The sequence below is a fragment of the Triturus cristatus genome, chromosome 3_2 (assembly GCF_964204655.1).
Source record: "Triturus cristatus chromosome 3_2, aTriCri1.1, whole genome shotgun sequence".
NCBI lineage: Eukaryota > Metazoa > Chordata > Amphibia > Caudata > Salamandridae > Triturus > Triturus cristatus.
The window spans coordinates 194,141,273-194,169,144 of record NC_140584.1 but is presented as its reverse complement, the minus strand read 5'-3'; the positions used below and the strand labels follow the sequence as shown (position 1 = coordinate 194,169,144).

The window sequence follows — 27,872 nt, the reverse complement described above, 5'->3', positions numbered from 1 at the left end:
ACCTTCTGAACCAGCTTCTGCAGCAGTCCCAAGAGCCATTCAGCCAGCTGACAAGGACTTGCCAATCGACTGCTGCAGACCAACCAAGGAAGAAATACGGCAAGCTATCAAACATCTGAGAAATGGGAAGGCAGCCCGACCTAACAACATTCCTGCAGAGGCACTGAAGGCAGACATTGAAAAATCAGTAGACATGCTCAACCCCATGCTTGGAAGGATCTGGGAAGAGGAAAAGGTGCCATGAGACTGAAAGGAGGAATGTCTCATCAAGATCCCCAAGAAAGGCAACCTGAGCAACTGTGCAAATTATGGAGGGATAATTCTTCTATCAACCCAGGCAAAATTTTAAATAGAGTCATCCTGAACAGAATGAAGAAACAAGCTGACTCTCAGTTTCGAGATCAGCAAGCTGGCTTCCACAAAGAAAGACCCTACTATGTCAACTTCATCAACTATAAGATGGAAATCAACAGCATTTACAGAGAGACCCTTTGGAAACTCCTCCACCACTACGGTGTGCCAGATATATCCGTAAGAATGATCAGGAACTCTTATGAGGGAAGTGTGAGAAGCTGGGTTACTATTGCAGTAAGCCCCCCATTTTTTGCCATACTACTGATGCACTTTTGACTTGATGTGCCCAGTGTCCCTGCCAATCAGGTTCCCAGGGCCTGTGTTCTTTCCCCTAAATTGTACCCAAACTGCATCTCTGGCCACAGGCCAGCCCCTGGAAACTGGTACCACAGGTACCCTGGGCACTTTGACCAGGGAAGACCTCTAAGACTGCAGCACTTATTGTGCCACCCTTAGAGGCCCTGCACCTTTACCCACACACACACATACACACACACACTGCTATTGCAGGCTGCGAGTTTCGGTGCAAAACAAAGTGAAGAGTCGACATGGCACCCATCCCTGGGTGCCATGCCTAATACTCACTGTCCTGGCATAGATCAGTCACCCCTCTAGCTGGGTGCCCTATACCAGTGGTGAGGGTACATGTACCCCTGTACCCCTACAGTGTCTAAATCCATTCTTAGACATTGTAAGTGCAGTGCTGCCATTAATAGTGTATGGTGATGGGAGTTTGTCATTACGAACTCCACAGTACCATAATGGCTACACTGAAAACAGAGTAGTTTGGCATCAAGCTTCTCAGCATATTAAACCCACACTGGTGCAAGTGTGGGATTTAATGAAAAATGCACTCAGAGGGCAGCTTAGAGATGCCCCCTGAAAAACAGTCAGCCACTGAGGTGTTCCCTGACTGGTACACACAAGCCTGCCACTGAGATATGTTTCTGGACCCCTAGGGTGGGAGCGTTCGCTCCCTGAGCCCAGAAGCAAAACCTTTGCAGAGGTGTCCACATCTCCCCATGGCCAGGAAGAGCCATCTGTGGCAGGGGAGCTTTAAAGGCCTGACAGCCGTTGTAATGCGACCCCCAGCCTCTACTGCTATCAGGAGCAGGCCCCCTTCCTGTCTCCCCTCCTTTTCGGCGGAAAGACAGGCGGGAAAAATTAGCCGTCTCAGAAGGTGTGCTCGGCTCTGCCAACTCCACCCCTCAGGTGGGGGAGGCGAGGTGAAGCCCACTCTTCAGTGCCTGCCAAATTGCAGATGGCAGGCACTCCCCAATCAGGATTAGGGATTGTGCTCACTCCCCCACGTGGGGTGAGCACACCAAGGGTTTAGTCACACTAAGGTCAGTATCCCATTGGCTACTGACCTCGAGACCCCTAAAACGCCCCCTAAATACAGTATTTAGAGGGCAGCCCTGAAACAAGAAGGCAGACACTACCTACAAGAAGAAGAAGGACCGAACAGCCGTGCCAAAGATAACAAGATGAGGACGCCGCCGGATATCATTCACCCATTTCCACCGCCTGGCTCCCTCTGCAAGAAGTGGCTGATTATGTTCGGTCCCATATTCACAAGGATTTTGATGAAGACGTCAGGGTACAACTCCGGTAGGAAAGCCCCAAGCCAAATCTCCCTGGCAAGGTGACTGCAACCCCTGAAGAGGACACCACCTAGTTCGCCTTTCTTAAGAAATACTCAAGGGATCCCAAGAAGGAAATTGACTGTGCCTGGCCCAACTACTACGATAAGTTACTATACATCACAGGCCCTCCCACGAAAATCCTGGAGTTGGCTTTCCAGACTAAGGATTCTGCAACCCCCATTGATCCCGATGTATTGGTGGGATGGGCCCAAATGGCCATGTGACATCTTGGCAATGTAAACTGCACTATTTTCACCAAGCTTAATGAGCTGGTATATTCAGATGCGGGTCCGGTAGTGCAAGGTCTACTCATCCTTAAGGAACTAACAACATTTGTCTCCACATATAGTTCTCTTGGCAAGGGCCAAGGGTCCCTCAAGAAGGTATTTCACCAAGCCCTTTTTGGCAGGGCCGGACATTTCACGGGGTGTGCGTTCGGCTAAGGCTACTACCAGGGCCGGTAATAAGACTACTACTAGTGGAGTAGAGGGGGTGGACAAGACTCCTCATACTACTCCACCATCTACCCTTCCCTCAACCGCGGCTGCAGAAGCCACTTCAGGGGAGGGCTGTACAGAGGAGCACAAGGAAACGCCCAAGAATCTGGAGCTACAGGTGAGACTTCTTCCTCTCTCGAATGTCTCTTTGAGGGACAGAGCCAGTTTAGTCCTGCCCAATTGGCAAATGATAACCCAAGACTCATGGGTCTTCAAGTCCATACAAGGGGACAGGTTGGAGTTTTACGACCCCCTCTTCTAAGGCTCCCAGCCCAACATCATGTATTTTTCCCAACAAGAATGAGATGGCGTCACCTCCGAAATTCAGGCTCTCCTAGAAAAAGGGGCTATGGGGGTGAGTTCTCCTCACCCAATTGTTTTTCTCAACTCTTATCGTTCTGATGGAAAAGAAAGGGGGGGGGGCTGGTGCTCAACCTGAAATACTTCTATGCTTGGTTGGTTTACCTTCTCTTCAAGATGGAGAGCATCCTTCTTCTGAGAGACATCCTTCAGGAGGAAGATTGGATGGTGCGTCTCGATTTAAAAGACGTGTACTTGACCATACCGATATATTACCCACATTGTTGTTTGCTGCAGTTTCTGTGTTTGGGGTGCTGCTATGAATTCAAGGTCCTTCCATTTGGTCTCTCCTCCACACCATGGTGTTTCACAAAGGTTATGGGGACGTTGATAGAGTCCCTTCAAATGAGGGTTGTATACTTCATCATCTAGCTAGACAAAAATATTATTATAGCCCAAAGGCCTCAGACAGTCTTGTCTTACTTGGACTGGATGATTCTCCTCCTTCAGGATCTGGGTTTCATTATCAATGTCCAGAAGTCAGTTCTTGTCCCAGCATAACATCTGGAATTCCTGGGGTTTCAGGGGGACTCGGTCTTGATGCAGCTTCTCCCTCAGAAGGTCTGGAATATCATAAAGGAGTAGAGGTCTGCTTTGTGCAAACAAACGATATAACAAGGTCAATAGCACAACTTGTAGGACTTCTAGCTTCTTCGATCCGAGCCATTTTCCCAGGTCATCTCCACTATAGAGCCCTTCAACGGCTCAAGATTCCGCACCTCCAAAAAGGCCCCAATTATTCGGAGCAAGTCAATTTGTTGGAGGGGGCCAGAACAGAGCTGTCATGGTGGTTGGATCACATGGAAGCTAGATCTTTGGGTTGGCCCCAGAGATGGTTATAGAATCGGACGCCAGCCAGTGGGGCTGGGGGGAGGGATGCAGCACTTTTTCAGTTGGCGCCTGGATCCAAAAGCACAAGCAATGGATTCTTTCCTTTAGGACTGGTCCCTCAGCCTGAGTTACGCCTTTACCCCGTTTTCCAGGGTTCTTTTCCAGATGAGGTGGCAGAGAGCTGAGATGGTATTAGTGACTCCATTTTAGAAAGACCAACCATGGTTTCTGGTAGTCCTCAAGTTAACCTGTGCTTGCCCAGTCTTGATTCCATTCCGCTGGAACCTGTTGCTGGACCTAGTGGAGCATCCTCATCCTCTAAACCTCTTGGACCACGTCTTGATGTTGGCCTGGAAGGTTTCCAGGAAAGATGCAGTCTCCCAGGTGTTTTGCAGGATGCTGCAGCCTTTATCGGACAGGCATGGTCCGCTGGTACACATAAACGTTATGCTTAGCGTGGCGGCGCTGGTGTAGTTGGTGTTGTGCTTGGGGTGTAGATCCTGTTGGTGCAGATTGTTGTTCAGTCGTGAATTTTTTGTCTTCTTTGGCATTTGCTGCTATGGCCTACTGGTCAGTTAACAATTTTAGATTTGCGATTTCTGCGGGTCATCTTTCATTGGATGGTAAACCAATTGGTGAGCTCTTCCATTGGATGGTAAACCAATTGGTGAGCGTCTGGTGGAATGTCCAAACCCCTTCAACCGAGGTATTTGGTTTTGTGGGACATCAATATAGTCTTCACATTTTTGGAGAACTGGCCAGACATTAAATATTTATCCCGCAAACAACTGACAGCCAAATTGACGAGGCTTTAATGTTTACTATCCTGCAGAAGAGATATCCTGCGTTATATCTCTCTGGTAGAGTGTTCTCTCCTGAAGGGGTTTCCTTCGCTATCACCAGAAGAATGAAATCAAACTGCACGTCTATTTCTTACCCAGCATTCCCTGGTAATAGTTAGCGTTGTGTTTTGCAATGTTTGAAAGTTTATGAGGTAAGTACCAGTGAATTTTGTTCTGATATTGGAGGTCAATTGTTGATTGCATTGCAGAAGCCCTTTAGGCCAGTAGCAGCTGTCACCTTAACTAGGTGGATGCGTTGGCTATTATCAGAGGCTGGTATTGTTACTTCTATTATTGGGGCACACTTAGCTAGAGGGGCAATGGCCTCAAAGTCCCATACATTGGGGTCCAGTTTGGATGATATCCTGAAAGCAGAGGACAGGTGGTCCGAACCCACTTTTAATTATTTTTATTATAAGCCTATTGTTGATGCTGCTCCAGTGGTGGTGGCGCAGCTTTGAAAAAGTATAATCGGAGCCTCTGATCCTGACATAGAATCAAAAAAATTCTAGTATTTGCGAATTCTATTAAGGACACGGAGGTGAGAATTATACAGTCTTCGAGGTTCTCCTCATATGGTTCTTGGCTTCAAAGGAGGTTTTTTCGTCTTCTGTAGAGGTCTTCGATGCCCTGGAGCAAGGATCTTCGAGTCAGACTACTTTTGGGTCCTGGGTTCTTCGAGTCCATTGAGGGTCCTTCATTGCAGGTTTCCGGAGTGATGAATAGTTGTTCCAAAAGTCTGGGCAAAGAAAGAAGACACAAGATGGCGTTTTGCAGTTATATATGAGTTTGAGCTCTATTGTTGGTACATGTGACTTTAGGTGTAAATAGGAAATGTAGTGTTTTCAGTTTTAAGTTCTGATTGGCTCCTGAATAATAATGTAAAGAAAGTAAAGCATAATCCTCGCCTCTGTGTTCTTAATAGAATTGAAAATTCTTATTGCGAATGCTGGAAAATCTTTTACTCTACCGTTGGTAAAAGAGTCTCTCAGCCATTGGTAAAAGAGTCTCTCAGATATGGAGTAGGGCAGAGAAGCATGATGTCACCAGGATTTTGAGGCCCAGAAGGGGGGCTGCTAGGGTCATCTTCCTCTCCATGTCCTCTCAGAACCCAGAATTCTAGCATGTCTAGAACTTTAGTCTGCTCTAGCTCTTACACGTACAATTTACAAAGTCTGGACCGAACTTGCAGTCTGAATTTTGAAGAGATGATCCGCAGCTCTATACTGCTATGGACAAAACAAGGCCCTTGTCAGACGCCCCCTGCTGGCTTGCTCACACACTTCATGCACTCCACAGTTTGGTCTGGACTGGCCTTGCAGTCTGCACTTTGACGATAGCGCACTGTCGCATTCATTATTAAACGTAATAGAATTGCATGTCCTCTTTGCTGAAACAGTGATAGAAGATTCAAACCCCAAGGGCTTCTGTTGATGATTAGGTAATTGCTATAATCTAATCAATAATGTCTCCATCTCTCTACTTCCTCCATGCTCGTCCCATACACAAGCAATGTTGCCTAATGCATCCTGGAATTTTTATGCTTTTGTTGGGTTATCCAAAATGGTTTTTTTAATAGTTTTTCTCAGAGTGCATGCTGAAAACAGTAAAATACAGGGTGGCATCTACTATTATTCACATTCCTGACTCATACATTTCAAATGATAATCCAATTTCTGATTCATTAATCTAGATTGCCTAAAATCTGAAATGTGGAAATTACCATTCATATTTGTTCGCAATTTCAGTTAACAGTTTCTAATTTGTATTTTTACTGAACTGCAATTTCGAATGGCTGATTTGCAAGTGTTCACACCAAGACACTCCTCTCGCGCCATCACTGCCGCACTGCTGAATGGGGAACATTTCCCTATCATATATTCATATTTTGCGCTTTAAACCATGTTCTTCATATATAAACCAGCGTTAATCCAAACTTTCATGTCCAAACTTAATCAATCACTGCAGAGACAGTGTCATGTCACTCCTTGGATTTTTATTTTCAATTTTCGATTTTTCACATTGATACTGCGCGCCCATCCAGGCTTTTCACAGTAGCACGTAATCCAAACAAATGATATGCTCGTCTAGGTAAACTCATCTCTCTTAGCCCAATGCATTTCGAGTCTAGTATGACTCTTCGTCAGGGGTCACTGCAATAAATTAAAAAAACAGCTCAAAAAACGGTGAACAACAGACCTGAATAGGTGTCAAAATATATTACATCACCCTCAATAAACTCACCCCACCTTGTCCTTGAAACATGTATATCTAGGTAACACACTTATGTTATCTATAAACCCCTCCGCCTCCCAACTCACCAATACTATCGGTAAGACGTTCACATTCCCTTCTGTAACCTCACCTTTTAACTGAACACCCAACATCTCTGCAAAACACAAGTTTCCCTTTCACTCGCCCCCCAACAAATCCACATCAAACCTAACACTGTGCATTACCTCAAAAAAGACGGAGTCGACAATCTAATCTCCTCGTACACCTCTCTCATGAAATACAAACATGATAGTCTCACACTGCCCGTTGCTCCCGTTCGTTTTAAACCAACGTCACACGCCTCCGTGCACCAATCAATCAAATTCTCAACCCCGTGACCTAACAACCCTCAGCTGTGTCTAAATAGCCCGTGCAGTAATCCCGAAACTACAGTTCCCAAAATGCGCTTTTCCACATCTATCAGTGTTATAGCTAAACTCAATCCTCAGATGAAAAAGAAACGTTAATTACAACCCACAGTTCCCTAAGCCAAACCCACTGAGTCCACACAACGATACCCAACACTCCCTTGCCAACTACTCCCAGCCCTCAACTACCCCCGAAATACAACCCCTAAGCAAACAAAACCCCAAATGTGCGCATTTTACATAAATCATGCTATGACAGACATTTTTAGAAATAAACATTTTTAGAAAAAACGTGAAAAACGGTGAAACTGCAAAACGAAAATCCATCAGGTCCAATGTTAACAGAACAATACTTTCTCAAACTGTTCCTTAAGATATCTTCTATGATGATGACAACTCGATGAGGTTCACTCAAGCTTTACGCTGTCTCTGCTGTGATCTGCGTACCTTGACTCAAATTTACACAGTTGTTCATAGTGGGGTGCAAATCTCTGTGGGGCGGAAAATATTGCGAAGCATATATGTGAAAATAGAGGATGCACTCCTTCCCTTACGTAAATACGTTGATTTTCGAAATAGCTTCAAGTAATGCGTGCGGTCAGAAACTGTGATCCGTCCCAGTCACAGTGTTTCAGACAAGAATTCACACCAAGACACTCCTCTCGCGCCATCACTGCCGCACTGCTGAATGGGGAACATTTCCCTATCATATATTCATATTTTGCGCTTTAAACCATGTTCTTCATATATAAACCAGCGTTAATCCAGACTTTCATGTCCAAACTTAATCAATCACTGCAGAGACAGTGTCATGTCACTCCTTGGATTTTTATTTTCAATTTTCGATTTTTCACATTGATACTGCGCGCCCATCCAGGCTTTTCACAGTAGCACGTAATCCAAACAAATGATATGCTCGTCTAGGTAAACTCATCTCTCTTAGCCCAATGCATTTCGAGTCTAGTATGACTCTTCGTCAGGGGTCACTGCAATAAATTAAAAAAACAGCTCAAAAAACGGTGAACAACAGACCTGAATAGGTGTCAAAATATATTACATCACCCTCAATAAACTCACCCCACCTTGTCCTTGAAACATGTATATCTAGGTAACACACTTATGTTATCTATAAACCCCTCCACCTCCCAACTCACCAATACTATCGGTAAGACGTTCACATTCCCTTCTGTAACCTCACCTTTTAACTGAACACCCAACATCTCTGCAAAACACAAGTTTCCCTTTCACTCGCCCCCCAACAAATCCACATCAAACCTAACACTGTGCATTACCTCAAAAAAGACGGAGTCGACAATCTAATCTCCTCGTACACCTCTCTCATGAAATACAAACATGATAGTCTCACACTGCCCGTTGCTCCCGTTCGTTTTAAACCAACGTCACACGCCTCCATGCACCAATCAATCAAATTCTCAACCCCGTGACCTAACAACCCTCAGCTGTGTCTAAATAGCCCGTGCAGTAATCCCGAAACTACAGTTCCCAAAATGCGCTTTTCCACATCTATCAGTGTTATAGCTAAACTCAATCCTCAGATGAAAAAGAAACGTTAATTACAACCCACAGTTCCCTAAGCCAAACCCACTGAGTCCACACAACGATACCCAACACTCCCTTGCCAACTACTCCCAGCCCTCAACTACCCCCGAAATACAACCCCTAAGCAAACAAAACCCCAAATGTGCGCATTTTACATAAATCATGCTATGACAGACATTTTTAGAAATAAACATTTTTAGAAAAAACGTGAAAAACGGTGAAACTGCAAAACGAAAATCCATCAGGTCCAATGTTAACAGAACAATACTTTCTCAAACTGTTCCTTAAGATATCTTCTATGATGATGACAACTCGATGAGGTTCACTCAAGCTTTACGCTGTCTCTGCTGTGATCTGCGTACCTTGACTCAAATTTACACAGTTGTTCATAGTGGGGTGCAAATCTCTGTGGGGCGGAAAATATTGCGAAGCATATATGTGAAAATAGAGGATGCACTCCTTCCCTTACGTAAATACGTTGATTTTCGAAATAGCTTCAAGTAATGCGTGCGGTCAGAAACTGTGATCCGTCCCAGTCACAGTGTTTCAGACAAGAATTCACACCAAGACACTCCTCTCGCGCCATCACTGCCGCACTGCTGAATGGGGAACATTTCCCTATCATATATTCATATTTTGCGCTTTAAACCATGTTCTTCATATATAAACCAGCGTTAATCAAGACTTTCATGTCCAAACTTAATCAATCACTGCAGAGACAGTGTCATGTCACTCCTTGGATTTTTATTTTCAATTTTCGATTTTTCACATTGATACTGCGCGCCCATCCAGGCTTTTCACAGTAGCACGTAATCCAAACAAATGATATGCTCGTCTAGGTAAACTCATCTCTCTTAGCCCAATGCATTTCGAGTCTAGTATGACTCTTCGTCAGGGGTCACTGCAATAAATTAAAAAAACAGCTCAAAAAACGGTGAACAACAGACCTGAATAGGTGTCAAAATATATTACATCACCCTCAATAAACTCACCCCACCTTGTCCTTGAAACATGTATATCTAGGTAACACACTTATGTTATCTATAAACCCCTCCGCCTCCCAACTCACCAATACTATCGGTAAGACGTTCACATTCCCTTCTGTAACCTCACCTTTTAACTGAACACCCAACATCTCTGCAAAACACAAGTTTCCCTTTCACTCGCCCCCCAACAAATCCACATCAAACCTAACACTGTGCATTACCTCAAAAAAGACGGAGTCGACAATCTAATCTCCTCGTACACCTCTCTCATGAAATACAAACATGATAGTCTCACACTGCCCGTTGCTCCCGTTCGTTTTAAACCAACGTCACACGCCTCCGTGCACCAATCAATCAAATTCTCAACCCCGTGACCTAACAACCCTCAGCTGTGTCTAAATAGCCCGTGCAGTAATCCCGAAACTACAGTTCCCAAAATGCGCTTTTCCACATCTATCAGTGTTATAGCTAAACTCAATCCTCAGATGAAAAAGAAACGTTAATTACAACCCACAGTTCCCTAAGCCAAACCCACTGAGTCCACACAACGATACCCAACACTCCCTTGCCAACTACTCCCAGCCCTCAACTACCCCCGAAATACAACCCCTAAGCAAACAAAACCCCAAATGTGCGCATTTTACATAAATCATGCTATGACAGACATTTTTAGAAATAAACATTTTTAGAAAAAACGTGAAAAACGGTGAAACTGCAAAACGAAAATCCATCAGGTCCAATGTTAACAGAACAATACTTTCTCAAACTGTTCCTTAAGATATCTTCTATGATGATGACAACTCGATGAGGTTCACTCAAGCTTTACGCTGTCTCTGCTGTGATCTGCGTACCTTGACTCAAATTTACACAGTTGTTCATAGTGGGGTGCAAATCTCTGTGGGGCGGAAAATATTGCGAAGCATATATGTGAAAATAGAGGATGCACTCCTTCCCTTACGTAAATACGTTGATTTTCGAAATAGCTTCAAGTAATGCGTGCGGTCAGAAACTGTGATCCGTCCCAGTCACAGTGTTTCAGACAAGAATTCACACCAAGACACTCCTCTCGCGCCATCACTGCCGCACTGCTGAATGGGGAACATTTCCCTATCATATATTCATATTTTGCGCTTTAAACCATGTTCTTCATATATAAACCAGCGTTAATCCAAACTTTCATGTCCAAACTTAATCAATCACTGCAGAGACAGTGTCATGTCACTCCTTGGATTTTTATTTTCAATTTTCGATTTTTCACATTGATACTGCGCGCCCATCCAGGCTTTTCACAGTAGCACGTAATCCAAACAAATGATATGCTCGTCTAGGTAAACTCATCTCTCTTAGCCCAATGCATTTCGAGTCTAGTATGACTCTTCGTCAGGGGTCACTGCAATAAATTAAAAAAACAGCTCAAAAAACGGTGAACAACAGACCTGAATAGGTGTCAAAATATATTACATCACCCTCAATAAACTCACCCCACCTTGTCCTTGAAACATGTATATCTAGGTAACACACTTATGTTATCTATAAACCCCTCCGCCTCCCAACTCACCAATACTATCGGTAAGACGTTCACATTCCCTTCTGTAACCTCACCTTTTAACTGAACACCCAACATCTCTGCAAAACACAAGTTTCCCTTTCACTCGCCCCCCAACAAATCCACATCAAACCTAACACTGTGCATTACCTCAAAAAAGACGGAGTCGACAATCTAATCTCCTCGTACACCTCTCTCATGAAATACAAACATGATAGTCTCACACTGCCCGTTGCTCCCGTTCGTTTTAAACCAACGTCACACGCCTCCGTGCACCAATCAATCAAATTCTCAACCCCGTGACCTAACAACCCTCAGCTGTGTCTAAATAGCCCGTGCAGTAATCCCGAAACTACAGTTCCCAAAATGCGCTTTTCCACATCTATCAGTGTTATAGCTAAACTCAATCCTCAGATGAAAAAGAAACGTTAATTACAACCCACAGTTCCCTAAGCCAAACCCACTGAGTCCACACAACGATACCCAACACTCCCTTGCCAACTACTCCCAGCCCTCAACTACCCCCGAAATACAACCCCTAAGCAAACAAAACCCCAAATGTGCGCATTTTACATAAATCATGCTATGACAGACATTTTTAGAAATAAACATTTTTAGAAAAAACGTGAAAAACGGTGAAACTGCAAAACGAAAATCCATCAGGTCCAATGTTAACAGAACAATACTTTCTCAAACTGTTCCTTAAGATATCTTCTATGATGATGACAACTCGATGAGGTTCACTCAAGCTTTACGCTGTCTCTGCTGTGATCTGCGTACCTTGACTCAAATTTACACAGTTGTTCATAGTGGGGTGCAAATCTCTGTGGGGCGGAAAATATTGCGAAGCATATATGTGAAAATAGAGGATGCACTCCTTCCCTTACGTAAATACATTGATTTTCGAAATATCTTCAAGTAATGCGTGCGGTCAGAAACTGTGATCCGTCCCAGTCACAGTGTTTCAGACAAGAATTCACACCAAGACACTCCTCTCGCGCCATCGCTGCCGCACTGCTGAATGGGGAACATTTCCCTATCATATATTCATATTTTGCGCTTTAAACCATGTTCTTCATATATAAACCAGCGTTAATCCAAACTTTCATGTCCAAACTTAATCAATCACTGCAGAGACAGTGTCATGTCACTCCTTGGATTTTTATTTTCAATTTTCGATTTTTCACATTGATACTGCGCGCCCATCCAGGCTTTTCACAGTAGCACGTAATCCAAACAAATGATATGCTCGTCTAGGTAAACTCATCTCTCTTAGCCCAATGCATTTCGAGTCTAGTATGACTCTTCGTCAGGGGTCACTGCAATAAATTAAAAAAACAGCTCAACAAACGGTGAACAACAGACCTGAATAGGTGTCAAAATATATTACATCACCCTCAATAAACTCACCCCAAAGCCTGGATGGGCGCGCAGTATCAATGTGAAAAATCGAAAATTGAAAATAAAAATCCAAGGAGTGACATGACACTGTCTCTGCAGTGATTGATTAAGTTTGGACATGAAAGTTTGGATTAACGCTGGTTTATATATGAAGAACATGGTTTAAAGCGCAAAATATGAATATATGATAGGGAAATGTTCCCCATTCAGCAGTGCGGCAGTGATGGCGCGAGAGGAGTGTCTTGGTGTGAATTCTTGTCTGAAACACTGTGACTGGGACGGATCACAGTTTCTGACCGCACGCATTACTTGAAGCTATTTCGAAAATCAACGTATTTACGTAAGGGAAGGAGTGCATCCTCTATTTTCACATATATGCTTCGCAATATTTTCCGCCCCACAGAGATTTGCACCCCACTATGAACAACTGTGTAAATTTGAGTCAAGGTACGCAGATCACAGCAGAGACAGCGTAAAGCTTGAGTGAACCTCATCGAGTTGTCATCATCATAGAAGATATCTTAAGGAACAGTTTGAGAAAGTATTGTTCTGTTAACATTGGACCTGATGGATTTTCGTTTTGCAGTTTCACCGTTTTTCACGTTTTTTCTAAAAATGTTTATTTCTAAAAATGTCTGTCATAGCATGATTTATGTAAAATGCGCACATTTGGGGTTTTGTTTGCTTAGGGGTTGTATTTCGGGGGTAGTTGAGGGCTGGGAGTAGTTGGCAAGGGAGTGTTGGGTATCGTTGTGTGGACTCAGTGGGTTTGGCTTAGGGAACTGTGGGTTGTAATTAACGTTTCTTTTTCATCTGAGGATTGAGTTTAGCTATAACACTGATAGATGTGGAAAAGCGCATTTTGGGAACTGTAGTTTCGGGATTACTGCACGGGCTATTTAGACACAGCTGAGGGTTGTTAGGTCACGGGGTTGAGAATTTGATTGATTGGTGCACGGAGGCGTGTGACGTTGGTTTAAAACGAACGGGAGCAACGGGCAGTGTGAGACTATCATGTTTGTATTTCATGAGAGAGGTGTACGAGGAGATTAGATTGTCGACTCCGTCTTTTTTGAGGTAATGCACAGTGTTAGGTTTGATGTGGATTTGTTGGGGGGCGAGTGAAAGGGAAACTTGTGTTTTGCAGAGATGTTGGGTGTTCAGTTAAAAGGTGAGGTTACAGAAGGGAATGTGAACGTCTTACCGATAGTATTGGTGAGTTGGGAGGCGGAGGGGTTTATAGATAACATAAGTGTGTTACCTAGATATACATGTTTCAAGGACAAGGTGGGGTGAGTTTATTGAGGGTGATGTAATATATTTTGACACCTATTGAGGTCTGTTGTTCACCGTTTTTTGAGCTGTTTTTTTAATTTATTGCAGTGACCCCTGACGAAGAGTCATACTAGACTCGAAATGCATTGGGCTAAGAGAGATGAGTTTACCTAGACGAGCATATCATTTGTTTGGATTACGTGCTACTGTGAAAAGCCTGGATGGGCGCGCAGTATCAATGTGAAAAATCGAAAATTGAAAATAAAAATCCAAGGAGTGACATGACACTGTCTCTGCAGTGATTGATTAAGTTTGGACATGAAAGTTTGGATTAACGCTGGTTTATATATGAAGAACATGGTTTAAAGCGCAAAATATGAATATATGATAGGGAAATGTTCCCCATTCAGCAGTGCGGCAGTGATGGCGCGAGAGGAGTGTCTTGGTGTGAATTCTTGTCTGAAACACTGTGACTGGGACGGATCACAGTTTCTGACCGCACACATTACTTGAAGCTATTTCGAAAATCAACGTATTTACGTAAGGGAAGGAGTGCATCCTCTATTTTCACATATATGCTTCGCAATATTTTCCGCCCCACAGAGATTTGCACCCCACTATGAACAACTGTGTAAATTTGAGTCAAGGTACGCAGATCACAGCAGAGACAGCGTAAAGCTTGAGTGAACCTCATCGAGTTGTCATCATCATAGAAGATATCTTAAGGAACAGTTTGAGAAAGTATTGTTCTGTTAACATTGGACCTGATGGTTTTTCGTTTTGCAGTTTCACCGTTTTTCACGTTTTTTCTAAAAATGTTTATTTCTAAAAATGTCTGTCATAGCATGATTTATGTAAAATGCGCACATTTGGGGTTTTGTTTGCTTAGGGGTTGTATTTCGGGGGTAGTTGAGGGCTGGGAGTAGTTGGCAAGGGAGTGTTGGGTATCGTTGTGTGGACTCAGTGGGTTTGGCTTAGGGAACTGTGGGTTGTAATTAACGTTTCTTTTTCATCTGAGGATTGAGTTTAGCTATAACACTGATAGATGTGGAAAAGCGCATTTTGGGAACTGTAGTTTCGGGATTACTGCACGGGCTATTTAGACACAGCTGAGGGTTGTTAGGTCACGGGGTTGAGAATTTGATTGATTGGTGCATGGAGGCGTGTGACGTTGGTTTAAAACGAACGGGAGCAACGGGCAGTGTGAGACTATCATGTTTGTATTTCATGAGAGAGGTGTACGAGGAGATTAGATTGTCGACTCCGTCTTTTTTGAGGTAATGCACAGTGTTAGGTTTGATGTGGATTTGTTGGGGGGCGAGTGAAAGGGAAACTTGTGTTTTGCAGAGATGTTGGGTGTTCAGTTAAAAGGTGAGGTTACAGAAGGGAATGTGAACGTCTTACCGATAGTATTGGTGAGTTGGGAGGCGGAGGGGTTTATAGATAACATAAGTGTGTTACCTAGATATACATGTTTCAAGGACAAGGTGGGGTGAGTTTATTGAGGGTGATGTAATATATTTTGACACCTATTCAGGTCTGTTGTTCACCGTTTTTTGAGCTGTTTTTTTAATTTATTGCAGTGACCCCTGACGAAGAGTCATACTAGACTCGAAATGCATTGGGCTAAGAGAGATGAGTTTACCTAGACGAGCATATCATTTGTTTGGATTACGTGCTACTGTGAAAAGCCTGGATGGGCGCGCAGTATCAATGTGAAAAATCGAAAATTGAAAATAAAAATCCAAGGAGTGACATGACACTGTCTCTGCAGTGATTGATTAAGTTTGGACATGAAAGTTTGGATTAACGCTGGTTTATATATGAAGAACATGGTTTAAAGCGCAAAATATGAATATATGATAGGGAAATGTTCCCCATTCAGCAGTGCGGCAGTGATGGCGCGAGAGGAGTGTCTTGGTGTGAATTCTTGTCTGAAACACTGTGACTGGGACGGATCACAGTTTCTGACCGCACGCATTACTTGAAGCTATTACGAAAATCAACGTATTTACGTAAGGGAAGGAGTGCATCCTCTATTTTCACATATATGCTTCGCAATATTTTCCGCCCCACAGAGATTTGCACCCCACTATGAACAACTGTGTAAATTTGAGTCAAGGTACGCAGATCACAGCAGAGACAGCGTAAAGCTTGAGTGAACCTCATCGAGTTGTCATCATCATAGAAGATATCTTAAGGAACAGTTTGAGAAAGTATTGTTCTGTTAACATTGGACCTGATGGATTTTCGTTTTGCAGTTTCACCGTTTTTCACGTTTTTTCTAAAAATGTTTATTTCTAAAAATGTCTGTCATAGCATGATTTATGTAAAATGCGCACATTTGGGGTTTTGTTTGCTTAGGGGTTGTATTTCGGGGGTAGTTGAGGGCTGGGAGTAGTTGGCAAGGGAGTGTTGGGTATCGTTGTGTGGACTCAGTGGGTTTGGCTTAGGGAACTGTGGGTTGTAATTAACGTTTCTTTTTCATCTGAGGATTGAGTTTAGCTATAACACTGATAGATGTGGAAAAGCGCATTTTGGGAACTGTAGTTTCGGGATTACTGCACGGGCTATTTAGACACAGCTGAGGGTTGTTAGGTCACGGGGTTGAGAATTTGATTGATTGGTGCACGGAGGCGTGTGACGTTGGTTTAAAACGAACGGGAGCAACGGGCAGTGTGAGACTATCATGTTTGTATTTCATGAGAGAGGTGTACGAGGAGATTAGATTGTCGACTCCGTCTTTTTTGAGGTAATGCACAGTGTTAGGTTTGATGTGGATTTGTTGGGGGGCGAGTGAAAGGGAAACTTGTGTTTTGCAGAGATGTTGGGTGTTCAGTTAAAAGGTGAGGTTACAGAAGGGAATGTGAACGTCTTACCGATAGTATTGGTGAGTTGGGAGGCGGAGGGGTTTATAGATAACATAAGTGGGGGAACAACCTTTACAACGCAACTTTTACAACGCACTACCATTACAACGCATTTTTTACAACGCATAATCCATTACAACGCATGATATTACAACGCATGACACTACAACGCATTTTTAAAAACTACCATTACAACGCATTCCATTACAACGCATACTACCATTACAACGCATACCATTACAACGCATAATATTACACTATACTATCCAACACTTACTCTACTGATGCACCCCCTGGAGTTAGAATAGTAATTTTTACCCCTATACTATCCAACACTTACCCTACTGATGCACCCCCTGGAGTTAGAATAGTAATTTTTACCCCTATACTATCCAACACTTACCCTACTGATGCACCCCCTGGAGTTAGAATAGTAATTTTTACCCCTATACTATCCAACACTTACCCTACTGATGCACCCCCTGGAGTTAGAATAGTAATTTTTACCCCTATACTATCCAACACTTACCCTACTGATGCACCCCCTGGAGTTAGAATAGTAATTTTTACCCCTATACTATCCAACACTTACCCTACTGATGCACCCCCTGGAGTTAGAATAGTAATTTTTACCCCTATACTATCCAACACTTACCCTACTGATGCACCCCCTGGAGTTAGAATAGTAATTTTTACCCCTATACTATCCAACACTTACCCTACTGATGCACCCCCTGGAGTTAGAATAGTAATTTTTACCCCTATACTATCCAACACTTACCCTACTGATGCACCCCCTGGAGTTAGAATAGTAATTTTTACCCCTATACTATCCAACACTTTCCCTACTGATTCACCCCCTGGAGTTAGAATAGTAATTTTTACCTCTATACTATCCAACACTTACCCTACTGATGCACCCCCTGGAGTTAGAATAGTAATTTTTTCCCCTATACTATCCAACACTTACCCTACTGATGCACCCCCTGGAGTTAGTATAGTAATTTTTACCCCTATACTATCCAACACTTACCCTACTGATGCACCCCCTGGAGTTAGAATAGTAATTTTTACCCCTATACTATCCAACACTTTCCCTACTGATGCACCCCCTGGAGTTAGAATAGTAATTTTTACCCCTATACTATCCAACACTTACCCTACTGATGCACCCCCTGGAGTTAGAATAGTAATTTTTACCCCTACACTATCCAACACTTACCCTACTGTTGCACCCCCTGGAGTTAGAATATTAATTTTTACCCCTACACTATCCAACACTTACCCTACTGTTGCACCCCCTGGAGTTAGAATAGTATTTTTTACCCCTATACTATCTAATACTTACCTTAAATGTAATTTAATATTATGCGTTGTAATGGTATGCGTTGTAAAGGTAGTATGCGTTGTAATGGTAGTGCGTTGTAAAGGTATTTTTTTAAAATGCGTTGTAGTGTCATGCGTTGTAATGTCATGCGTTGTAATGGATTATGCGTTGTAAAAAATGCGTTGTAAGTGCATGCGTTGTAATAGTGTGCGTTGTAACGTCATACATCCACATAAGTGTGTTACCTAGATATACATGTTTCAAGGACAAGGTGGGGTGAGTTTATTGAGGGTGATGTAATATATTTTGACACCTATTCAGGTCTGTTGTTCACCGTTTTTTGAGCTGTTTTTTTAATTTATTGCAGTGACCCCTGACGAAGAGTCATACTAGACTCGAAATGCATTGGGCTAAGAGAGATGAGTTTACCTAGACGAGCATATCATTTGTTTGGATTACGTGCTACTGTGAAAAGCCTGGATGGGCGCGCAGTATCAATGTGAAAAATCGAAAATTGAAAATAAAAATCCAAGGAGTGACATGACACTGTCTCTGCAGTGATTGATTAAGTTTGGACATGAAAGTTTGGATTAACGCTGGTTTATATATGAAGAACATGGTTTAAAGCGCAAAATATGAATATATGATAGGGAAATGTTCCCCATTCAGCAGTGCGGCAGTGATGGCGCGAGAGGAGTGTCTGGTGTGAATTCTTGTCTGAAACACTGTGACTGGGACGGATCACAGTTTCTGACCGCACGCATTACTTGAAGCTATTTCGAAAATCAACGTATTTACGTAAGGGAAGGAGTGCATCCTTTATTTTCACATATATGATTTGCAAGTGTGACACTGTCGGCAAATTATGTCCCCGCCAACCTCCAAAGCAGGAAGTGAAATGCTACATTCCCTTCTGAGAGTACAAAGCAGCAGAGGGTGAGCAGTGAGTATCAAAATCTGAAAATGGCGCCCAGTGTTCCTGAAAATGAGCAAGTTGCCAACAGTACATACATTGAGTGACGAGGAGTTGGATATTTTCGTAGGAGAAGGTGTGGCATATAATGATCAACTGTTCACTTTCTGCAGGGCTTTAAGTGGGATGTAAAAACTAGGGGGTCTCTCAAAGGGGCGTGGCTGATGTAATTAAGGGCGTGGCTTAAAAACTCCTAAGCCAAAAATCTCTGCTTAGCATAGTGTGCCGCCCAACTTGTATTTTGCTGTTTCTGTCATTACATCCACATTATGATACAAGTAACATCATACCTACAACAAGCCAGGACTATTGGCTTTGTCAATGGTTGTTAGTTGCATAAGATAAATAAGCAGCAACTATGGCTTGTATATAATATTGAAAAAGCTTCCACTTAAAGCCCCGGTGACACCAAGATAATGTTGTTGCTCCTGAGTTTCAAAAAGAGAAGGGAAAACCAGAGAGAAAATGACTCTCTTTAAAGGATTTTGCTTCCCCTAGAACGCTCCCCTGGCGTGACGTCATGCCCTAACTTCGTGAGAAGTGAGCACACGCTCATCGATGTGCCTGCGGTCACTGCAGTCCGGAAAAAACACGGACCACTGTGCCAAAGCACAGAACAGAGCCCGATAGAGACCCGTTTCGAGGCCCCCTTTAAAAAACTGCCAGTGCGCTGACCCGGTGAGACCCGGCCCACTTAAAGTCCTGACTTTCTGTGCTACTAAAAGAACTATTGTGACTGCGGGTTCAACAGTGTACCAGTGTTGTGGGAGAAACATCTTGAATTGCTGAAGAATTTAAAACAATTGCCACTCGTCTTGTAGCAAAGAAAAAATGGGAACTTGCAGAAGAGAAGCAACTGCCACATGCCGGGGATTTATCATCTGAGCCACCAGCATCTCAGGTGGAAGAGTGTTAATTAAAAGCACCTTGTTGACAGAACCAGTGTCTGGAGCGTCAAACATTTGTCAACACATTCACCAGCTGGTAAATTCACACATTTAAAAATATTTATTTAATTGTTAGTGTTGCTAAGTATTTTTTTTTTAAGGTTATTGTTTATTACTCAAAAAAAGATTCATTTTCACATTACATTTAGACCATTACAGTGCATTCTTACTACTATGGTGCCGATTCCGATCCGGTAAAAAGGCCCTACGAATCGTCATACGGAGCGTTTTCTCCGTACGACTCGTACCCGGTAAACTGTCCATACAACCTAGGAAGTACGATTCGTACAGAAAGCCTATTTCCGTACGAATCGTACAAAAGACCGTACGGGTAAAAAAACCCTACGAATCAGATCCGGAACAGCCTGTACGCGACATCCGTACGTATGTAAGCAGCGTTTTACGGCCCAGCAAGTACGATCCGTCCCTACGGCACTCCGTACGGCTCTTTTTTTACGGGAGCCAAAAACAGCCGTAAAAGCAGAGTCCCCAGGGGTACGAGTTGTACAGGCCCCCTACCCCCTGTATGTACGCACTGTACCCCCACCCCCGTATGTATGCACCGTACCCCCACCACCCCTGTATGTACGCACTGTACCCCCACCACCCGTATGTACGCACCGTACCACCACCATCCCCCGTATGTACGCACCGCACCCCCACCCCCATATGTACGCACCATACCCCACCACCCCCGTATGTACGCACCGTACCTCCACCCCCGTATGCATGCACCGTACCCCCACCACCCCCGTATGTACACACCGTACCCCCACCCCCGTATGTACGCACCGTACCCCCAGCGCATACGCGCTGGGGTTTGGTGCATACATACGGGGGTGGGGGTACGGTGCGTACATACAGGGGGTGCCTGTACGACTCGTACCCCGGGAACAACTTTTCCCGGGCTACGAGTCGTACAAACTTCGCTTCGTAGCGGGTAGAGTCATTCCCCGTGTACGGGACGTTTTCCGTACGATTCGTAAATCGGATAGCCGGTCCGGATCGTACTAGTACGCTCGGACTGTCTTTTTACGAATCGTACGGAAAAGTGTCCGGGTATGTCTCGTACAACTTTTCCTGCTACGATTCGTACGGAGCGGGCCGATCCGTATGTACTTTTTCCCATACGAATCGTACTTCACGGGTCGGACGTGACTTGTATGATTCGTACGGAAAAAAATACGGATACGAGTCGTACGGAAATATTTTTTAACGGATCAGAATCTTTGAATTTAAGAATACATATATTATTAAAAAACATTTTGTTGAAACTTTAAATCCAATAAATATTGAAAACTATGTGCACATAAGAACAATGACAATAGTATAGCAGAAGTTAACTTTGCTAACGTTTATAAGAAATATCCAAAAATATATTTATAACAAAATTTAAACCATGGATGTACATATTGCAGACACCGAGGATGTTGCAGACGAGGAAAACGAAGAGGATGTCCAGTTTGGCTAAACATAGTGGCATAGAGACACAATCCCTACAGGGCCTTTACTGATGAGTCTGCAGCAATGCATTATAAAGTGACTCGAAGTAGGAGAGCCCCACAGCAGCCTACTCCACCATAGACTCCAAGACATCAAGCTCAGCAGCAGAGGCTTTTAATGTGCCCCAAACTGGTGTCAAAGCTAGATCAATGTTTGATCAGGATGTGGATGCCCTGCAGGTGTTTCTACTTAAAGGGCATGTCAAGCTTTAGAAACATCTATGCCGACTGTACAGTGTCAGCAAGTGACTTCCTGCAAGCACTTGGTACTAAGATGGATGCTTCGGGGACTCTTGTTCAATAGGGTCTTAAATCAGTGCCTGAAGTATTAACTGAACCTGTAATTCCATTATTTGGTGCAATACCTGAGGAAAGCAATATTTAAAGGCACAGTGCAAGAAACATACTTGAAAGGGTAAGTAGACATGCTAGAGACATAGAAACATTGGATAATGCTGTTAGTGGCCTTACTAGTAGAGCTCTAAATATACAGATTGAAATGCGAGTATGGGTAAACTGCTTCTACATTTCTCACATATGTCACTATAGCAGTTGTAGCCTGGCTAACTTTACAAGCACGCAGGTCACATGAAAGTGAGGAGGCACCAGGAGAGTTTGGGGGCCGGATTTACACCCACATTGCACATTAGGGGTTGATTTAATAATCACAGAACATTTGTAGATCCAACCCAGTCTGTTGTTTGGCCTCAGATGAAATCTTCACTAGGGTTGTGGCTTGGGGAGATGGTGTGGGGAAGGGGAGGTGTAGGTGCTTGGGTGCAGGAGAACAGGAAATATTTAAATCGCCTGTCACTGAAGGAAGCACTCATCTCTATGCGGTCACAACACTTTTACTTTAATATACCACCGATCCCTCCTATTGACACCAGAAAGCAACGCAGAAAGCAAATATCTTCTGGGATGCTCACTGAATGGAGTCAAGGCGGCCTGTGGATATTATCTTTGGTTCTGTTTGGTAATGGATGTGTTTTTTCTGGATACTGGTTGGCGATGTTAGATTAGATTAATGTATTGTAGTGTTCTGCACAGTATTGCTTATCTTTGGGTGTCGTAGAATTATCAGGGCTACATAACACCAAAGGTGAGGACTGCGCATGTCTCATTATATAAGTCCTAAAAGCTTGTGTGCCACAGTTTAAACCTGCGGTGCACTAGCAGATCTCTGGAGGATCCAGGTTTGGACTAGCAGAAGGGAGTGTTGAGAAGTTGTCCTTTGTTCTAGTAGTGTGGATCTAACCTGGCCTTCAGGCTGCTTCAGGAAGTTAACAGCAGGATAATGACGTTGCCAAAGACACAGGAATAACCTTGCCACAGAAATAACTGGTTCAAGACATGTGCTATGACGGCACTAAAAGTAACTCCGGGGAGCTGATTGCGGAAGGATTTTTCGCAATGAAGTAAGAGACACTGGCATTACTGACACACTACAATTCTCGAAGATAATGTTGTAATTTAGCCTAGTACTGGAGCGACGTCACCCACACTTATATTGATGTTAGAACCCTAGTTCCATTTTTAAAACACATCAACAAAGGGTAGAGAGAAAAGAGCAGAGCAAGGGTATGCAGGAGAGAGAGCTCATGTAGACTGGAAGAGACAACAGAAAGGATGGGGCGAGAGAAGAGCATGGATAGCAAGGGAGTGGAAAGAGAGCAGCAGCAGAATGTGGAGAGGCCACATTCAAAACAAACTAATAGAGGTGACAGACCAGGAGTAACAAAGGAAATAGAGAGAAGAGGTAGAGCGGTGTGAGGGCAGACAATGGAGCAGTGGCGGCTGGCATCTACGGGGAAGGTGTGTTAAATGGTAGCGGCAGTTTCAGTCGATAACCTTTCAAGTATTTGCCCGGAGGTAATCGCCTCTCATACCACTCGATGATTTTACCAATAAAAGAGGCAGGCGCCGGAGACTGGAAGGCAGGAAACAAAGTTTTATTCCGTCGGAGCAGAACACATCAGATCAGACAGCAAGGTATCGTCACGAGGTGCTCTAACTGCATCTCTGAGACCTGGTCTCTTATACACCGGTTTATTGCTTTATTACATATAGTACATTCTTGAGATTCTCTTGATGCCTGAAAGAACATCCCCTGAAGCCCCGGCTCAGATCCGATCCCACACATAGTTACAGTAGAGGTTCCCACCCTACCCGCAGTGGGAGATGGCTATCGCGCAGCAGGGAATTCCGCTAATTCCCGGGGGTATGTGCAACCGGCCGGGTCTCAGGGGGTAGGGGCTTTGATCTACTGTAATCCCTTTGATGCGGGGTGTTTCCCTTACAGTAGGGGCAATAAACTGCATCCGCAGGGCTAGGTGATGGCCTGGGACCAGTTCGGACAATGGGGCGCAGAGGAAGGGGGTTATCAAAGGAGAGGCATGACCATGTATGGGTTGTCGGTCGGAAGTGGTTCCGTAGCAGGGTCGCGCAGAAGGAGAGGGTTTATGGCCTGTATGAGAGAGCGGGGGTGGCCGGCGCGCGGGGGATGCTCGCAGCGCCAAGGGGACCGCGCTGGCGATTGACAATGAGTGGGGAGAGAGTGGGGTGCCTAAAATGGCGGCCGTGCATTCGCTGTGCGTGGCGCTGGGGAGAGGCAAGATGGCGCAGATAATGTTCAGTTTGCAAGCTAAATTTCCACAGGTGCACGCGCAATAAAAAATTAAAAACATACCTAAAGGTGAACACAACGTCCTCTGCACCCAACGTCTTCTTTCTCCGACTGCAGCCCGGCAAACAGGAAACTCCCTTGGGCAGTCATGGCGCTGTTCTCACCAGCATGAGAGCAGCTCTAGGATTGGTGAGAGCGGCCTGACTCGGCACTCCACAGCGCTGTGGAGGCTTTGGCTTGCTGTAACCCAGCTGTCTTACGACAGCTGGGTTAGAGCTGTTGAAAGTGCGCATGTATGGATGGCCGTCGCAAGACAGCCGGCCAAAAAGACATGTGCACTTTAAACAGTGCTCAGCCAGCCCACACTCCTCCCTGCTGCTGTCACTCTGCTGCTGTCTCTCAGCAGCGGCCCGCCCCGTCCTGGCACTCTGCCAGGGAAGGGGCATGAAAAATAACATGGTAATACATTTCTATTTTATTTTTCATCTCTGGGGCTTTGGGGGGGGAGGTTAAGTGGGACAATGCTCATCTGCTGCAGCAGAGAAAGAGGCAAGAGATAGAGAGCAGAGCAGGAGTAGATAACAGAGAGGGAGGCAGCCCCAGTGGTGGGAGTAGACTATGCCTGTGGTGGGAGGGGGCCACACCAGAAGTGGAAGTGGAGTGAGCCAAATCTGTGGAGGGAGTGGGCAGCACCAGTTCGGCAACTGAACCACACCAGCGGTGGTAGTGGGTTCTACTTGTGGTTAAAGGGTGTGACACCAGCGGTGGTAGTGGGAAGTGACCTCCTTAAAAAAAGTTTGGGCGCAAGCACGTTTTTCACAAATTAAACATTGCATATACTATATGGAACACAATGTTCCGAAAGTAGGTTTTCAAAGGCCTCAACCCTCATGTACCAGCAATGAACAACCCTACCCTAATGGCAATCTGGCTGGTGATACATTGCCAACTGCTTTGTATCTGCTGGCCTTCGTTTTTTGGCAGTGTTTGAAGCAAGAATCAAGGAATTGGGCTGCAACAGAACTAGATGTACCGCCAAGCATAAGCAACTTGTTCTTGTCTAAATGTCCTGTCCACCCACTTGAGCTTCAGGGCACAAGAATTTTGAATCCACTTGTTTACCCACATGAAACCTGCTGTATGAGGTTCCTGCTGTGAACAACACTAGATGTTTGAAAGATTGCATGTTTGTTTTGAACACCAGAATGTCATTTTCAGTAGCAGCTCGCACAGGTAAGAGTGGTGGGGTGGGGGCGGGGCAGGGTGGAAGGTGGTGCAAGTCGACAGACAATGGGATAAGTAATATTAAATAAATTAAACCACTTACTATGGCTCGCCGCATCACCGACGCGGCGATGCGGCGAGCAACAAGTAAGTTGTTTTATTTATTTAATATTAGTTATCCCGCCGTCTGTTGACTTACACAACCCCCCACCACACGCTGCCCCCAACACACCCCACCGCTCTTACCTGTACGAGCCTCTACGGGTCATTTTAAAAACAAACGTGAGAATTTTGATGCCTAGGTGATCATAATCAAGTGCTTTTTTATATTACTTTCTGCCCTTTTTGGGTTTAAAAAAAGAAATCATTGTACAAAATGTCCCCTATTTTCTATTAAAAAACCCTCTCACCAGCAATTCAGTTAACAGATGCAGAGGAGAGTGAGCCTCCCAGTGATGCGTACTATTGCTATAGTTTTCTCCCATGGAAAAACAGCTTGGTACAAATAATATTTGCACTGGGTATCATGCATTTTTGCACCCACTGATGCCTATTCACTCAAAAATAAGGATAACTTGTGTAAATGGGTTTGTCACACATTTTGTATGTGTTATTACTCAGTCAACTGTTTTGTATGGCCAATTATCACTATGTAATGTAAAACACACTTATAAAGCGCACTATCACCCCACGGGTATCCTGGCGCTGAGATTACCTTACATTTCACTGAGCACATAAGCAACCAGACCAGACGGAATTATTCAGAGCGAAGGTTGGGCTCCACAATATCCTATGTAGGACTGAGCCCATATTATGTATAGGGGGCCCTGGCCTGGTCCACACCATGGTGCACTTATAACTGGGTGCGCTGGGTACAGACCTGTTCAGTGCACCCTATCACCTTTAATGTGCTGCCTGTAGCACAGCCATGAATTTCAACCATATCATGAAGAGCTACGGTGGCTCATGACAGAACCTTTTGCCTGTTTATTTGCTTTAGAGGTGTCTAAAGTTTATACATATAACTCAGAAATTAATATGATGTGAGTGAATGTAAGAAGTTTAGATAGCACAAGTCAGAAACAGGAAGGCAATTCTTCCTCACTATTTCTGACTCGTGATGTCTGTGTTCCATGTATTAATTCGGACAAATCCGCACAAAAAACACACGCTTGGTTCTGCGCTGAGCCTACACTGATCTTTATAATACCGCCCCTGATATTTGATACAGTCCGTCGCTATTTCACAGCGCAGGGGACCATGTGGCCGGCTTTTAAAATGTAGCCAGAGATCCCCCTGCAAGCGGCTACAATGAGGGACGCTGCCAATGGCAGGGGAATGCCTGGGGGGTCCCTGGGACACCTCTCTCCACACTTTCAAGGGGCCACCAATGGGATCTCAATGACTATGCACAGTTGTGGTTGGAAATATCGAGAACAAAATATCAAAAGTATCGGGAGACAAAATATCGAACAGGTAAGTACACAGAGAGAGAAAAGGATTTACTATTTTTAACTCCACCTCCATGTACCTTCAAGTTATTTTCATATATATATATATAAAAAAAACTAAGATGAAAGTAACGCTATAAGTAAGTGAAATCATCATTAACAACGAAACGTTTGAAACAAAAAAGAAAACACAGAAATTCACAAGTTATAGGTATAGTTATCTCAAGGAACTAAAACTTGTGCTCTAAGGTAACTATAGCTCCCGCTCCCGCCATGCACAGTTTTCATTGCAAATGTTGCACTGATATTATCAATGATGTCATAGAAGATCTCAGCACTGATGTAATTTGTGGTGTTAAAGTTACTTGAGGGCACAAGTTATAGTTACTTGAGATATCTATGAATATTACTGGTTAATTTCTGTGTTTTTTTAAATTTTAAAACATTACATTGTTACTGAACATTTCACCTATCTATAACGTTACTTCCACCTTTGTTTTTTTCAGTGAATTTCTAGGTTTTTTTTAAACGTAAATTAATATTTTGTTAACATACGTAAAGCCAACCTCCTGCTGGGCACGGCCATCGGCCGTGCACGGTGGGAGGTTGGCAGCAAGGCCTAGCCTATGGCCAGGCCCTGTTTCAAACCCCTTGCAGGCAGCCAACCACCCCTGCACAATGCCTTTGGCCGTGCGCAGCAGGGGGTTGACTGTGGCCAACCCACACGGAGGCAGCCAACCCCACTTTGCACACAGAATTTCATCATGTGCGCTGTGGGGTTTGCCGCAGAGCCTAGCTTGCCAGGCCCTGCGTCCAACTCCCGGCAGGCAGCCTTCCAGAGGCAGCCAACCCCATGCCACACACGGGCTTTGGTCACGCATGGGGTTGGTCATGGAGCCAGGCTTGCAGCCAGGCCCTGCGTTCAACTCCCCGTAGGCTGCCAACCTCATGCTGCACACAGACTTTGGCCGTGTGCAACAGGGGTTTAGCCACAGGGCTTGGCGTGCCACCA

At 44.2% G+C, this 27,872-nt stretch overlaps 1 protein-coding gene across 3 annotated transcripts in view; it reads left to right on the top strand.

Moving 5' to 3' along the window:
• C3_2H2orf76 (chromosome 3_2 C2orf76 homolog) overlaps window positions 1-27,872 on the top strand; it is a 438,804-nt gene that overhangs the window by 122,998 nt on the left and 287,934 nt on the right. The gene's annotated exons all lie outside the window — the stretch shown is intronic.